The following is a 17,253-nucleotide window of genomic DNA, read 5'->3' as shown; positions in this document are numbered from 1 at the left end:
GAATGCAATGTTAGAAATCAAATATATTAATCCAGTTAAAGGTGAGTGACTTTGATGCACTGTAGGCTAGACTGAGGGGTTACACTAGTCTGGTTAGCACCATACTAAGCTCAATTTTTAAGATTGAACATTAATATGGGTAGTCTGCGCTTTATTTCTACTGCACAAGAGGTGTGATCAATGGGCATCATTCAAATGACTCTAGTCCTTCAACCAATCAGACCCAATCTGGTACATCTTTTGGATAAGCTAGTTTGTGATTCGACCCAAAGGTTATGGACAGGAAGCAGGGGAGATGGATGTGCAGGTTTCCAGCCTGAGCTGCTGGGCGAAATCCAAATTTGCCGGCAGGTCAGGCAGGGTTCCCCCAGCCTAAGGTTACACGTCACAGGTTCATGAATTGATATTGTGACCAGTGGTTTTCAGTCTATGACTATTAATTGTACATCAATATAAATTAATAAAGTTGTTAATAGTGTTTCAATAATATTTTAGTTAGCAGTGGGATTAATGTATTCATTATTCTACATGTAGAACTACAAATAAGCACAACCTTGTATTGTAGCAATTTATTGGCACAATTACGTTTTCTGCGATTATTTGCAGTGCTGAGTTGTATCCAATGGATAGTCTGCTACCCTTGTGTCTCTAATAATGTTGTGTCTGCAGGTCGTGGTATCTTCACTTCAGCTGTTTTCAATCAAGGAGACTTTGTGGTGGAGTATAGAGGGGAGCTCATTGATGCAGCTGAGGCTGAACATAGACGTAAACTGTACCACAGTGCATGTTTGATCTTCATGTTTGACTTCACATGGAAGCGGAAGACATGGTGGTAGGTTCAGAATGACTAATATGTTTAGATTTCTATAGAGAAAAGTCAGGATTTCTGAAGTGAAGACCTCATGTTGCAATTAACTGTGCGTCAAACAGCTACTGTAATAGTTGTATTGGATGCTGCCATTAGTGTAGTTGCTTACAAATTAAAGTACAATTAAAATTAATTTGTCACTATAAACGTCTGTTTAGTGCATGATGTTTGTTAATTTGCAGTATTGATGGAGCACTTGAAGATGGATCATTTGGACGACTGGTAAACGATGAGCACAAGTCACCAAATTGCAGAATGAAGTTGATTGAAGCAGGAGGGAAGCCACATATGTGCCTTTTTGCACTGAAGGAAATTGTGTCCGGAACTGAAATCACCTATGACTATGGTGGGAAGGAATGGCCCTGGCGCAAAAAGGTGGGTCATTTTGATTTCTTTCCCCCCTATGAATTGGAGTCAATATAGCCTATATTTTGACATCTTGATAACAATGAAACCATCCGTCTTAAAAGCCACTGTGTGTTAAGCTGTGTCAGTTTCATGATGCCACTGAAATTACACAATACCCATCACTAGCTAGTGCCAACAATTATAACCAAGAAATAGAAGTCTCTTCTTGGTGATATTCAGTCTGGTTTTCGGTCAATCTTGTAATCTTGAATTTGCATAACTCGCCCAGGTGATGCCAGCTAGTTTATCTGTTTACGTTGTCCTGTATGTTTTGTAGGTTCCCCTTACTGTTACAAGCACTGCTGCTCAAGAGTCTATTAAAGACAGTTTCCGAGACCAAATCATGTCATCCACAGTCTTTATTGAAGGTCAGTGGCTGTTTGACTTAATGTTTTATCTAGTTGTCAATGGTGTGCTGTAGATGAGGGAGAAACATTTATGCCACTTATTGCCATCTTAACTGAGATGGTTTTACTTAGTTATGGTGGACATATAAACCTATTGTTTCCCAGTGAACCATGTGAACCAGTGATGGTGTGGTTGCTTCTAGAGTGAAGCACAACCCCACCCTCCCTGGCCTTTCTCATATTTTTTTTCTGTATTCTACAGAGACCAGAGAGAGACCAGAAGTCCAGTCCTGCAACATGACACCAGGCAGTTCAGCTTGTGAGGTTAGGTTGAATACAGTTGTCTTTCAAAGCAATAAGTTCTATCAGAGACGGTTTATAAAGCAAGACGAGTCATATGAGGGTCAATCCTGGTGTCCCTGTGACGTAGTGCCACTCCCATTTAGGAGGCAAACGGGAGAAATAAACCTTATCTCGGATTATGACCATTCCCTTAGCCCTACATTCAGCAATGCAAGTAACGAACCCATATTCTACAAGGCACACGTCTTTCTAACATTCCCACATTGAAATCGTATTTTCCAGTGTGATAAATACATAGAAAAATAACTTTGTTCACGACCTGTCCCTCCTGACCTGACCTGTCTCCGCTAATTGCGCAGGCCACCTGTTATCAACGGCACACTGCTTCTGCTGCTTCTACACTGGTCTACTCGTCACTGATCACGCCCAGATAGGAGGCGGAAGTGGGCACCATTTCATTCCATTGAAAACCCCCTTTATGATTCATCTTCCTTACTATACGATCTTTGATTCTATTGTTTTACAATGGCTAAGGAAATAAGTAGGAAAGTAGTATTATATGGATGAGAGCACAGTAAAATATAGTGAATTATTTGTAAATAACAATTCTTCCACAAAATATATTTTCTCTAGCTGAATTGTTAGCAAGTAATTCATAGATGCAGACAGCATAGCTTTTCTAATGGTGTACTAATATAGAACAAAATGCAGCCAGAAATGTGTTTTTGTGGGAATTTTACAAGAGGATGCTGAATGACAATACATTTAATTGAATTGAATATTTGTGTAAAACTCACATATGCATTTTTATGTTTAACTTGTTTAGACACAGCTCAGTGGTGCAAGCTTCCCTTCTGGCCAACACTCCATTGCAGAGCTTGGTGACGATGCCCATGACTTGGAAGCCAATGTTTTCTCTTCAGACTTATACAGAGGTGAGTCCTTGCTTGAATTAGCAATGTTTGGTAAATACTGGGGTCTTGCAAAGTTCTGCGCCTTTATATCCTGTGTTCTCTTCAACAGATGCCGAATTGAGAGCAGAGTGTCAGTCATTTATTCCCACACCAGACAGCCCTGCACATGAGGTTAGTTTGAATTCAGCTGTTTATTTTGGGATGTATGAATGTTTAGACATTATTGTAGTTTTGTACGGGACATTTTTATCAATGAATTACGAATCTGAAATCTTTGTCGGGACAGATAGTCATCAATTAACACTGTTACCCTGGCTACATCATTTTGAGTGTCATGAACTTAAAGGAACACTTCACCATTTTTTCATATTAAACTACGTTATTCCCTTGATTAAGACGAGTTGATACATACCTCTCACGTTTCAATGTGTGCACTCACTGGCCTTGGCACGCGGCGCAACTTTGATAGCACTTAGCTTGCCCAGTTCATTCATTAGGATCCAAACAGAGATGAAGTTAGAAGCGACCAAACACCTCCATGTTTTCCCTATTAAAATGCAGTTAAACGAGTAGTCACATGACCAAGTATGGTGAGACAAAATAAAACGTAGTGCATTTCTAAGCAGGTAAGAGGGGTAACTATATTGTGTGGTGCAGTAATATCCTCACTCTTGCACTTTCAGTTTCACTTTGAAGTTAGGATATTACTGGGCCGAGTCTAAGGTCCCTTTTGTTATTCCGCCACACAATATAGTTATCCCTCTCACCTGCTTAGAAATGCACCACGTTTAATTTTGTCTCACTATACTTGGTCGTGTGACTACTCGTGTAACTGTATTTTAATAGGGAAAGTGAGAGGTATGTATCAACTCGTCTTAGTTAAGGGAATAACGTAGTTTTATGAAAAAACGGTGAAGTGTTCTTTTAAAGGTTTGAGTGAGGGTGTCCTTTTAATGTGTAATGGACTGTACCAGTTTATGCCTGTTCATCTTTGTATATTGCTGTCCTTTTTTTTAGGTGCACTGTGTCAGGGGCCAGTGTAGCACTTCGAGTGCAAAAGAGGGGATTGGAGAAGTTAGTGTCCAGCCGCAGGAGGTGTCACCCCCTGTGTTCTCAACAGACTTTGCCAGTGGTCAGTTATAGTTTTGAATAAATGTTGTTAACTTCTGGCAATGCATGTCATGCTTGCTAAAGATCTGCAGCATGAAAAACATGTGGCAATATCAGGCCATTTTTAGTGAGGGATGTGAGTCGGGAATGTTATGGCTATATGTGGTTTTATGACTTGAGGAAAGTTAAGCACTGAATCTCCCTGTGTTCTCTTGTACAGAGACCAAATCGATATTGGAATGCCAATCATCCAGATCCACACCAAACGACTCTGCATGTGAGGTGAGTTTGAATTGATCTGTGCTTTGAAATTGACCAATGATTGAAGTACTGTGATGTTCCATGGAACACAATTTTCAATGTTTTAGTAAGCTTCTTGAAAGCTACAGTAGAAATGCCCTCTATTCAGTACGGATGGTCTTTACTAACCATGGTGTCCCCCTAACACTGGTGTTTTTCTGAGTGTGCCATACACTGGGAGTTCAATAGTGGGAATGTCTTCTATTCAGTATGGATGGTCTTTGCTAACCATGGTGTCCCCCTAACACTGGTGTTTTTCTGAGTGTGCCATACACTGGCAGTTCAATAGTTGCAATGTCTTCTATTCAGTATGGATGGTCTTTACTAACCATGGTGTCCCCCTAACACTGGTGTTTTTCTGAGTGTGCCATACACTGGGAGTTCAATAGTGGGAATGTCTTCTATTCAGTATGGATGGTCTTTGCTAACCATGGTGTCCCCCTAAAACTGGTGTTTTTCTGAGTGTGCCATACACTGGGAGTTCAATAGTGGAAGTCTGAGGGTTGGAGCATGGATGTCCTTTAAAGTCCAAAGGACAGTGCCTTGCGTACCATGAGTTTGTCTGTGTTACAAACTGTCCTCAAGTAACATGAATATTCCTCGGTATCACACACTGATGTAAAAACTACAGCACATTCTTGTAAAGTGGCTAGTTAAGGAATAGTGTTCTTAGTTCTGGGATCTATGTGTACCTATATAGTGCATTGTCACCTGTTTCTTGTGGCTTGATGCTGAAATTTCTTATGCAGTGACATGCCTCCCTTAAACAAAATGGTTCAGGGCTCCAGACTAACTTTTTGCGTTGGTTGCACTGGTGCGCCTAGCTTTTTTTTTTAGGTGCACCAGCACAACATTTATGTGCACCCACATTTTTCATTGCATCACCTTTAACGCCAAAAGGTCACTTTTAAACGCTCTCCTTTCATATAATGTGAATGATTTTTTAACAATAAGGCGTAGAAAAAAACTTGTCTTTATTTGAAACACAATATATAAGGAATGTAAAGATATATACACACACACACACACACACACACACACATCTCTTTATATTCCTATATTGTACATATACTGTATACATATATATTACAATATCTGTATACAGTAGGCTAGGCTATATAATATAATTCTTTATATATTCTATATACTGAAATTTCTGATATTCATGACATTCATCATGACTATTCATATTACAACTCCGCCTCTTTAATTCAGCTGTCGTCTTGAAGCCTCAAAATATTGTAAACAAAGTAGCATAGTTGGCTAGCTTCGGACTGTTCAGTTTCCCAATCCCCACGTGTGTTTTAAGTTTCAAGGTAGGCTAATAGTTGTTCTTGGGACAGGCCTTTTTGAGTCTTGGAGTTGGAAAACATTGAGATGATCAGTTAACTTGATTGCAAGAGTTTGAATACATTTTGTGCAGTATGCTATGATGCTAACCGAATTTAATTCTAATTTAGCTAATCGTCTTCTATGCGTCATTGCTTTCACGATTGTGAATGTGCATGTCGAGGGGGGGGGGTTGTCCATTGAGCGCGCACGAGAGGGAGAGGGAGACCGAGAGAAAGCGGGCCAAGGAGAGGGGGTTTACTTCTATACAGTTTGGTAAAGTTGCACGCATAGTCTACAATGAAAACTTGTGAAAGAAATGTATGCTTTCACCCAAGCAGCATCAGCTGCACCAGTGCGACCTAGAATTTTTGTGAGGCGCACTTTTAAATATATTGGGCGCTTATGCGACGAAATTGGTCGCACTCTGGAGCCCTGTGCTTGCTAAATTTTGTTAAATATTTTGTCTTTGCACATACTGTATGGAGTATTCCCATCTGTACCAGTTGATGCCTGTTCATCTTTGCATATTGATGTCCTTTTTTAGGTGCACTGTGTCAGGGGTCAGTATAACACTTCGAGTGCAAAAGAGGGGATTGGAGAAGTTGGTGTCCAGCAGCAGGAGGTGTCACCCCCTGTGTTCTCAACAGACTTTGCCAGTGGTCAGTGATAGTTTTGAGTAAATATTGTTAACTTCTGATAATGCATGTTGTGCCTATATCAGATAAACTGATGTAATTGGTTTCCCCTGATGCTTGGGGTAAAAGTAATGTGCATCGTTGCTCATTGCCAGAGTATTTTGCGGACACAAATCAAATTCTGCTCTCACAAGAACTCTGGCTTTCCAGGGTAGTCCTGATGGACATTTTGGGTACAATTTTGTCTGGTATGCTTGGAAAATACTGGGGTCTTGCAAAATACTGAGCCTTCATGTCCTGTGTTCTCTTCAACAGATGCTGAATTGAGAGCAGAGTGTCAGTCATTTACTCCCACACCAGACAGCCCTGCACATGAGGTTAGTTTGAATTCAGCTGTTTATTTTGGGATGTATGAATGTTTAGAAATTATGTAGTTTTGTAAGGGACATTTTTGTCAATGAATTACAGTTATACTGCAGGTACAGTCTGAAAGTCTTTGTTGGGACAGATAGTCCTCACTTAACACTTTGTTAACCTGGCTACATCATTTTGTGATGTACGTATGTCATACACTTAAAGGTTTGAGTGAGTGTGTCCCTTGAATGTGTAATGGACACTGTACCAGTTGATGCCTGTTCATCTTTGCATATTGATGTCCTTTTTTTAGGTGCACTGTGTCAGGGGTCAGTATAACACTTCGAGTGCAAAAGAGGGGATTGGAGAAGTTGGTGTCCAGCAGCAGGAGGTGTCACCCCCTGTGTTCTCAACAGACCTTGCCAGTGGTCAGTGATAGTTTTGAATAAATGTTGTTAACTTCTGGCAATGCATGTCATGCCTGCTAAGGGTTTGCAGCATGAAAAACATGTGGCAATATCAGGCCATTTTTAGGGATGTGAGTTGGGAATGTTATGGCTATATGTGGCTTTATGACTTGAAAGTTAAGCACTGAATCTCCCTGTGTTCTCTTGTACAGAGACCAAATCGAGATTGGAGTGCCTATCATCCAGATCCACACCAAACGACTCTGCATGTGAGGTGAGTTTGAATTTATCTGTGCTTTGAAATTGACCAATGATTGAAGTACTGTGGTGATCCATGGAACACAATATTCAATGTTTTAGTAAGCTTCTTGAAGCTACAGTAGAAATGCCCTCTACTCAGTATGGATGGTCTTTACTAACCATGGTGTCCCCCCAACACTGGTGTGTGTCTGAGTGTGCCATACACTGGGAGTTCAATAGTGGAAATGCCTCCTATTCAGTATGGAAGGTCTTTACTAACCATGGTGTCCCCCTAACACTGGTGTTTTTCTGAGTGTGCCATACACTGGGAGTTCAATAGTGGAAATGCCTTCTATTCTGTATGGATGGTCTTTACTAACCATGGTGTCCCCCAAACACTGGTGTTTTTCTGAGTGTGCCATACACTGGGAGTTCAATAGTGGAAATGCCTTCTATTCTGTATGGATGGTCTTTACTAACCATGGTGTCCTCCTAACACTGGTGTTTTTCTGAGTCTGCCATACACTGGGGGTGCCTCTCATTTGGCTTATATACGTCCTCCCTTCCGCCTTGATCCTCATTGATCTACATAAAGAATTATGGGGCGGCAACAATGGGATAGTCTATCCGGTTTGACATCCCAACAGTTAGCCAAACAACAGGAAGTCAGGAATTGAATAGATATGTTTCACTATAATATCTGAAAAAGTAACTTCTTTCCCCCTTTTTATCTCTCCTGATGGATTTGTAGAAAATGTTGTGTGAAAGTAACAGCCAATTTTTTTTATTTGTTTTTTAATTCATGATATAATTTGTATGTGTAAATGTTAACATTTATTTCATGTTTCACAACATTTTTGCCACAGTGTACAATTCATCAGCTGGTTTTTGAAATGGTGAGAATTGATGAATGCTGGATATGCCATTCACCTTTGACATCTATCAGATGGTGCGGTCTAAGATGCAAACGTAAGTGTGTTTTTCATCTTCTCCCAATTAATGCATTTCTCAGTATGCCATAAATAGTTTAATTTCATGCCATGAGTCCGTTCCAGTCTCACAACTATAAAGCATAAAACAATGTTGATTGAATGTTTTATCATTTCAAACCATTGCGGTTGAGAACACTGGAGTGGCAGATACAATGACGTACCAAGTAAGGGAGTTTGCAAGCGGAGGCACGTGGCAGAGAACAGTGAGCATACGTGCAAACTAGTCACCTTTTGGCAAAATGTACCGTTTCGGAATCAAAATAGGCCATTTGCGTAGGCTGGGTAAACCCTGACCTGCCGGCAATTTGGATTTCGCCCTGCAGCTCAGGCTGGAAACCTGCACATCTATCTCTCCTGCTTCCTGTCCACATCTTCTGGATCCAGTCACAAACTAGCTTATCCAAAAGGCACACTCAGATCGTTGATCTTTACACTTTTTGATAGTCCTTCAACCAATCAGTCATCTGAACTATGCCCATTGACCACGCCTCTTATGCAGTAGAAATGCAGTGCAGACTCCCCAGACTAATATTCAATCTTAAAAGATTGAGTTTAGTATGGTGGTAGCCAAACTAGCTACAACCTTAAATGCACGCAAATGTATCGCTCTTTCATCCAGTACGCTGCAGCTCGGCGACATGCATTTTTCATGGACTTGGTTTGATGCGCTGTGTGAACATGGAGCAATGTTTATCCTCCTTTGCCAACATTTTTAAAGATTAGCTTGGCAGAAAAGCATAATACACCAACTTTTCATTATGTCTCAGTGAGTGTCAACACAAGCAAAATGCCCTCAAGTCCGTTATGTAATTACACATATGCTCATAAACTTTGAAGATGAAGTTAAACCTTCATCGAACTTGTACATTTCTTAGATTGTCTATATACTCGAAATGCCTGTCCAATATAGCCTGGCTTGCGCCTACCCCTTCTCAAATGAGACGTGGTCTGGCAACCAGAAGTTAATTTTCTCGTATTTGAAAAAAATGCCCAGTTCTGTTCATTGGGCGCTACAGATGTCTATCAAATGTGCATAGCTCATCATCGTCTTGCTTTACCCCCTCTTCTGTGATTGGTCCCCTATCTCAGGTGAAAATTAGGGCAGTAGCTTCCAGACTGTCTAAGCAGCGTGAATCAAATCACCGCGCAAGGCAGGATGGGAACACTCAGGCCATGTCCAATAAGCATCTATAAGTGTTTTTTTTTTTTTTCTAACATTTTCTAAATTTGTGCTGTCCAATAAGTCACTGGGCCTATCTTTACGCATCTGAGTTGATAATAGATCGAGTGGGCTTTTCAAGTCGCCTTTGAATTTAGAATGTAGTAGTCATGATGAACAAAAACTTTAGGCCTAATAAATCCAGACCTAATTCAATAGATCCACCAAGCAATTGGCAATCCAAATGCTTCTAGTTGTCTCCACAGCTTTTAAATTACTTTCCTTTTATTCCCACAAGCCTTCTTAGTTAATGTAGGATAAACATTTCAGCATTTCTGTTCTTCCATTCTGCCAGAAGTCTTTGGGCCAAGAATGCATTTTGAAACATAGGCTATATGGCCTCACACCTTGCACATTACACGTTACAAAAATAATCGGTCTTTGATCAGGTCAGGCTACTAATGTATCTGTTTTACAGTAACAATGCTTTATATTCAGGATCTCAAGTATCTTAATTGTTAGGACGATGCCATATGATCAATCTAATGTGTGATGTGTGGGGTCACTACATGCATTTTTAACTTTGAATGAGTAATGTACATGCTCTGCCACTCCAGTGAATTCTACCTTAATGGTGGAAACCTGTGTCCGTTTTTGTCTATATTGAATTTTAAAACTGTGCATTTGTACTAAATAGTTCATTTTGTTCACATTTCTTGATTTTATATGTTTCAAAAGTGTGAAGCTGTTTGCATTTAATAAGAAAATGAGTATGTGATTAGTCAGCATGGGAAACTGCTCAATTGTTGTCTAACACTGTGGTTTGCCTAATTTTGTCTATGAAGAATGCTGTGGTGTGTGGCATAGAAACTGCCTCCAGAAATCCTCAGAAGACTGGGATATAGATGTAAGTGTACATTGAAGTATACATCGATATAATGAGTTGTTTTTTTAAATTCATTCATTTCATTCCATTCATTTCATTCTACTTTACAGGATGATGTAACATCAACATCTGATGATGAGTACATCCCAGAGTCTGTATCGGATTCAGAAAGCTCAGGGACAGAGTTGAGTGTTGAGTTGCCTGAAACATCCAAAACGTCCCATACCACTAACATGCCTGATTTAGGCGATACTTTTGCTGAACAAGAACACATTAATACACAGGATATCTGTAAGAATTTCCTGGTAGATGTAGAAACTATCGGTGATCTCCGAAGTGACCCCAAACCAGAACCAGAAAGCTCAGAGTCAAACATGCAGAAAACAGGAGATGTGAGTACCGAAAAGGGTACGGTGGATGTTCTTAGCCAAAGTAAATCCCCAACCAAATCAGGAAAACTCCTTAAAAGCCATGTCAATTATTGTTTCCTATGTGGAAAACCTCAAACAAACTTTGCACGTCATCTCGAGAGGCATGCACATGAAAATGCTGAAATTGCTCAGGCACTCCAGTTCCCCAAATCATCAAAGGACAGAAAGGTTCTTCTTGAAAAATTCCGAAACCTTGGCAACTTCAAGCATAACTCAGTCGTTAAAACCACAGGATCAGGCTGTCTTAAAGTGAAAAGGAGTTCCAAACAGAGCAGCAGCTCTGAGACGTATGATTACTGCTTGTACTGTAAGGGTATGATATCCAGAAAAGAACTTTCTCGACATATGAAAAGATGTGCTCTGAGACCCGAGAATAATGTTGAAGAGGGACCCGAGTTGAGAGAGAGAGTCTTTGGCATAGCATCTGCTCAATCTACAATGTCCCAGCCAATTTCAAGTGAACTTTGGTCAGTGCTGGGCAAAATGCACAAGGATGCAGTGTCCTCTGCAGTAAGGAATGATCATTATCTCATGCAGTTTGCCCAGTCCCTCTTTAATAAACATGGCAGTGACAGATCAAAGCATGAGTATATAAGACAGAAAGTAAGGGAACTTGGGAGATTACTTGTGACTTTGCGCCACACAACTAGAATCCATAACATGGAAGAGGCAATAAAACCAGGCAACTTCTTCATTCTTACTAGTGCTGTCAAGAGAGTTTCTGGTTTTGATCACCAAAACAACACATTCAAAGCCCCAAGTTTGGCCCTGAAAATTGGGCATTCTCTCAGAAAGATAAGTGACCTCATGATGTGTCGTGCCCTCATGGAAGAGGACCAAGAGGGGATCGATTCCATCAAGAGGTTTCATACACTTCAGAAAACAAAGTGGTCTGAATTAGTTTCCCATTCTGCCATATCAAACCTGAGCGAGGCCAAATGCAACAAGAGCACCAGGCTTCCACTGGCCAAAGACGTTCAGAAGCTACAGTTACATCTTGGTCAGCAAGTGGAATTGGCTAAGGAGAAACTAGCCGATAATCCAGGTGAAGTGGCACGAATGACTGTAAAAAATGTTGAAGATCGTGACATGTCACAACTTAACGATGACATAAGCACTGGGCTTACAGAAGTTGAGAGGAGACTTTGCAAACAATTCGCCAGAGTGGAATTGAGGGGGGGAAAAGGACGAAATGTTGTGGTGATCCTGACTCCTGATATGACCGCTAACCTGTCACCCCTCATTAGTAAGAGGAAAGAGTGTGGAGTTACTGAAAACAACGATTACCTCTTCGCTGTTCCTTGTAGTCTTGGTCACTACAGAGGGCAGTTTGGTCAATTTGCAGATGCTTGTGGAGCCGAAGATCCTCAAAACCTCAGATCAACTAACCTTCGCAAACAGATCGCCACAATAAGCCAAGTCATGAACTTGAAAGATAATGAACTGGACCAGCTGGCCGATTTTCTCGGCCATGACATTAGGGTGCATATAGAGTACTATCGGCTGCCCCAATCAACAATTCAGCTGGCTAAGATCTCAAAACTGCTTATGGCTATGGAGAAGGGAAGTGTGAAGGATATTCAAGGAAAATCTCTAGATGGAATCGGTGGTATGCATCATTTACATTTTGTTGAATATACCTGGTGTATGTGTATATGGTTGATGATGTAATAACATTTCATAACATTTTTACATTGTCATTTAATAGATGACACAGAAGATATGGATACAGGATCACAGCAACTCCCCGATGTTTCCACTCTGCAAGGTAATGTTCAAATGGGGTCCCAAAATGCGGATTTTGTAATTCTATAAGTGAAATATTTAAAATTGGCTTCAAATGTGTAAACTTTTTATTGCCTACCCTCCTTGCTGTGTAGTTGATGCCATTGTTTTTTTGTTTTGTTTTGTTGTTAGACAATGAAGAAATGTTGGCTTCTGGCACTTTTGGATCGCCTCACCTCTCCGAGACCGCAGCTCAAGGTATAATCTCAATAATGGACCCAAAGTTTGCCCAACATATCTCATGTAATGAGCTGGGATCTGTGGGTTCATTAGAGTATATTAAAATTGTTTTAGTCAGGCATTTGCCAGTAGTATGTTTGTTAGAAACTTTGTTAGAAGCATAACTTCTTTTAATTTCTCTTCATTGTGACACATATGCTTTATGGTTAGTATTTTGATTGTATTGGTGAAATATTTAAAGGAACACTCCACCGTTTTTTCATATTAAACTACGTTATTCCCTTAATTAAGACGAGTTGATACATACCTCTCACGTTTCAATGCATGCACTCAAAGGCTCTGACGCACGGCGCTACTTTGATAGTACTCTAGGTAACCCAGTTCATTCATTAGGATCCAAACAGAGGTGAAGTTAGAAGCGACCAAACACCTTCATGTTTTCCCTATTAAAATACAGTTCCACGAGTAGTCACACGACCAAGTATGGTGAGACAAAATAAAACGTGCATTTCTAAGCAGGTAAGAGGGATAATTATATTGTGTGGCGGAATAACACTTGGGAGTACTTTGACTCGGCGCAGTAATATCATCACTCTTGCACTTTCAGTTTCATTTTGGAGTGAAGATACTACTGCGCAGAGTCGAAGTGCTCCCAATTACTAGTCCGCCACACATTATAGTTCTCCTTCTTACCCACTTAGAAAAGCGCCATGTTTTATTTTGTGTCACTAACTAGTCGTGTAACTACTCATGTAACTGTATTTTAATAGGGAAAACGTGAAGGTGTTTGGTTGCTTCTAACTTCATCTCTGTTTGGATCCTAATGAATGAACTGGACGCTAAGTGCTATCAAAGTAGCGCCGCGCACCAGAGCCAGTGAGTGCACGCATTGAAATGCAAGAGGTATGTATCAACTCGTCTTAGTTAAGGGAATAGCGTAGTTTAATATGAAAAAACGGTGGAGTGTTCCTTTAAAATAGGCTTTTTCATACATTCAGATAACAGCCTAATGTTATTTCAAATATTTTCTATTGCCTACCCTCCTTGCTGTGTAGTTGATGCCATTGTTTGTTTAGCCTTTTTTGTCTTGTTTTCAGACAATGAAGTAATGTTGGCTTCTGGAACTTGTGGATCGCCTCACCTCTCTGAGACCGCAGCTCAAGGTATAGTTATGGTTATGGTTATTGCTTTTGCTATTTGGAAGATGCCATTGTCCAAAGCGACATACAAATAAAAAACAATACAATAATTAATTTAACAGCGAACAATTTCAAAAAGTTGGTCAGACTACAGTAGGGAGAATAGCAACATAAACAATATCAATTCAAGCAATAACTTAATGAAAATAAACAATTAATATAGGGTAACAGCAAACAAACAGTCATTCAATCAATCATATTATAACAGGTATAATTTCAATAATGGACCCAAAGTTTGCCCAACGTATCTCATGAGCTTGGATTTGTGATCATATGCCCTGATGAAGACCAAGTGTGGTCGAAACATGTTGGCGTTTTCTATGTAGCCAGTTACTAATAAAGGCTTTTTAACTTCACCTTCCTCCATCACCATTCCTGGAGTGCCTGGACTTTTCTCCTTATCTTGGATTTGTGGGTTCATTAGAGTATATTAAAAATGTCTTAGTCAGGAATTTGCTACTAGTACGATTGCTATCTTTTTGTCATCTCTCTTCATTGTGACACATATGCTTTGTGATTTAGTATTTTGATGTCTTAAGTAGTTTGCATGATCATTTTAAAACAACAGGGAAGACTTGGCCTGTGTACATCTACATCATTATCTAGTAAAATTATCACTCAAGGTATTGTTGCAGTCACGCTCTCCATCCAGTTTAACAACTTTGCCATGAGTTTTAGTTATTAGAATACAGAATTGTCTGTCTGCTTGTTATGTGCATGGCAGTAGAATATATTACTGTTTTGTCCGCAGGTAGGCTCTTTAAGCCCATACACTTATACTGCACAATTTTTTTTAGATGACCTGTGGAACTCTGTCTGTGTGACTTCTAGTTCACCTCATCTCCCTGACTCAGTCACTCAAGGTATTATTTAAATGCTCTCCATCACTAGGCATGCTTGCTAATGTGCAGTCTACACCTACATTATGTTTGGTTAGACATATAAAGCATATAAAGAAGCTGGATGTATTTTGTGTTTTATCACACACATTTTGTCGACACAAGTTCCAGTTTGTTTGGCAATTTTGAACAGCAACATCCCTGCCTGATCTTTTATCTTTTCATATCTTCTCATCTTTTTTGTAATTGTTCAGGTTTCCGTGTTTCATCAAGACGGTGTGTGAAGAGACCATGGTCTAAGGAGGAGATACAAGCTGTGATGAAACATATGAGGCCTTTTATTGAAAACGGTGTCACTCACCAGTGAGCAGTGCCTGAAGTGCAAGGAGAAGGAACACCCTGTGTTGGAGACAAGATCCATTCAAAACATTCGAGATTTTGTACGCAACAGAGGCTTGACTTTTAAAAGGCATTCAAAGGCTAAACACTAAATGCACTTTTGGCTAGCCTGAGACTTTAGTCTAATTTTTTCTTGCCAAGTTTTATAAGTTTATGTCTTGTTCTCAGAAATTTAGGTCACTTAATTTATATTGCTCACAGGCAGATGTTTGTTTGTTTGTTTTGCTTTGTGGTTAGCCTGGACCTTTTAATGTAAGGATTCACTTTTATTTTGCTTTATTTATTTCTACAATGCTGTCCTTTGCTAAGGAACAGAATCTTGAGGTGACCAAATACAGTTCAGTGATACAGCAAATATTGTGTGGTGTGTTATAATGACAAACCTACAAAAAAAGGCTCTTTTCTCAGGTTATGTGTGATTCTGTGCAATGGGCAATGGCAGACCCTGGACACGCCAGTTGCAGTGGGGATGTGAAGCATGATTGCAGGTTGGCAGTTGGTTCAGGACATGGAAACCTCCATAATACTAGTGAGGAAGGATACAAAGATAAGTGCTGGTGGGGTTGAGTTCGTCCTAGTGGATGCAAGTACTGTTTTTGTATTGTGCTTATAGTTGATTTAGTGACACTTGGCCCATCTGTTGATCGAGCTGTGGTGTTATCTGTAAACTTGTGTAGCTTGACCGTATTTGATTGGAGGTGCTGATGTTTTCTAGATGAAGAAGTGTAGAATGGCGTGATTGTGCACCTTATGTACATTATCTGCAAATTATATCCCGATGTGATGAGTTATTTACACTTACTGTAGTTCAGCTTATGTGCCAAATTGTAATGTACAACTGTAGGTCAACAAAGAAAACAAAATTACTTATTAATATATATTCAATATTATTATAATGGTGTGCCTTAGTCACTTTGGCCTAGTAATCCATGTGTCCTCTCAAAGCAGGTTATACTCGGTGTATGTGTGTGACCTGGCCTTACAGACCTTGTGTCCTTTCAAAGCAGGTTATACTCAGTGTATGTGTATGATGACATCACTGACCTTGTACACCACACTGTCCTTATAGACCCTGTTTTAGAAAAGTCTTTACAAACCACCAAAAAGTCTGAAAAACGGCTTTTTTTTATATCTCAGGTTTGGCAAGGAAATCTTTTAATTTTAAACGTTGTATAGGTTCCCTGATTTTTTTCATGACGTTTGATATGTGTTTTGTAGCTCTAGCACCACGGGAACCCTGTGTCCCTGTATCCCTGTGTTAAGTCTGATTTACGAAAATTTTCGTAAATTGTCCTCTTAGCCCGACAAACGGGTATAGGTGTGTGTGTGTGTGTGTGTGTGTGTGTGTGTGTGTGTGTGTTTATGGGTGTATTTGTCTGTGTGTGTGTGTGTGTGTGTGTGTGTATGTGTGTGTGTTTATGGGTGTATTTGGCTGTGTGTGTGTGTGCAAGTGTGCGAGAGAGAGTCTGTGTGTATACATGTGTATTTGTCTGTGTGTGTGTATGTTTGTGTGTGTGTGTGTGTGTGAAAGAGAGAGAGAGAGAGAAAGAGAGAGAGAAGATGAGAGTCTGTGTTTCTGTGAGTGTTTATATGTGTCTCTGTGAGATGGGGTCTATCTGTGTTTGTATGGTATGTGCACGTATGTGTGTGTGTGTGTGTGTGTGTGTGTGTGTGTATGTGTGTTTTGGGGCTTGATGGATGAGACACCACGACGCCCGCTCCCAGAAACAGCAGCCCCCAGCACACGCTTCATTATCACTAAAGCCAGGGCTAATGCCACAGGATCAATGACACGACTAGCGTCTTTCTCCTCCTCCTCCCTCTCCCTCCCTCCCTCCCCTCTTTCTCTCTCCCTTTTTCTCTCTCACCCTCTCCCTACCTCTTTTTTTTATCCTTTTTCATCACCCTGCCGGCTCCCCTTCCCCCATCTTCCCCTTCTGTCTGCCTCTACCCTCTCTTCTCCGATACCCATAGTGTAGCTGTCAACTTTACTCACAGTCTTGCTTCCAGGCTCTTATAATTTCTTGTCCCTCTGTTCCCTTGCTCCACACCCAGCTCTTTTCTCTCTCTCTCCCTCTCTCTATCTATTCTCTCTCTCTGTCTCTCTCTCTCTCTCTCTCTCTCTCTATGCACTCTCTTCCCCAAACCCTTCCGTTAGCATGCCC

General features: G+C 40.4%; 1 protein-coding gene and 2 long non-coding RNA genes across 3 annotated transcripts in view; 2 read left to right on the top strand and 1 right to left on the bottom strand.

The window, feature by feature from the left end:
- Window positions 1–741, top strand: part of LOC134099539 (uncharacterized) — a 2,389-nt gene extending 1,648 nt beyond the window's left edge. Inside the window, exons 2-3 of the long non-coding RNA XR_009941138.1 lie at window positions 1–41; window positions 670–741. The exon at window positions 1–41 is cut by the window's left edge and continues 64 nt beyond it. This is a non-coding gene — a long non-coding RNA (uncharacterized LOC134099539). The remainder of the gene's footprint in view (window positions 42–669) is intronic.
- Window positions 1–17,253, bottom strand: part of clmpb (CXADR like membrane protein b) — an 80,559-nt gene that overhangs the window by 48,872 nt on the left and 14,434 nt on the right. The gene's annotated exons all lie outside the window — the stretch shown is intronic.
- LOC134099337 (uncharacterized) lies at window positions 2,751–4,218 on the top strand. The gene is made up of 4 exons (XR_009941120.1): window positions 2,751–2,861; window positions 2,950–3,011; window positions 3,858–3,972; window positions 4,171–4,218. It is a non-coding gene; the product is annotated as an uncharacterized LOC134099337 (long non-coding RNA).

The sequence above is a fragment of the Sardina pilchardus genome, chromosome 13 (genome assembly GCF_963854185.1).
Source record: "Sardina pilchardus chromosome 13, fSarPil1.1, whole genome shotgun sequence".
Classification (NCBI taxonomy): Eukaryota; Metazoa; Chordata; class Actinopteri; order Clupeiformes; family Clupeidae; genus Sardina; species Sardina pilchardus.
The sequence above is the reverse complement of the archived record's forward strand: the minus strand, read 5'-3'. Positions and strand labels throughout refer to the sequence as shown.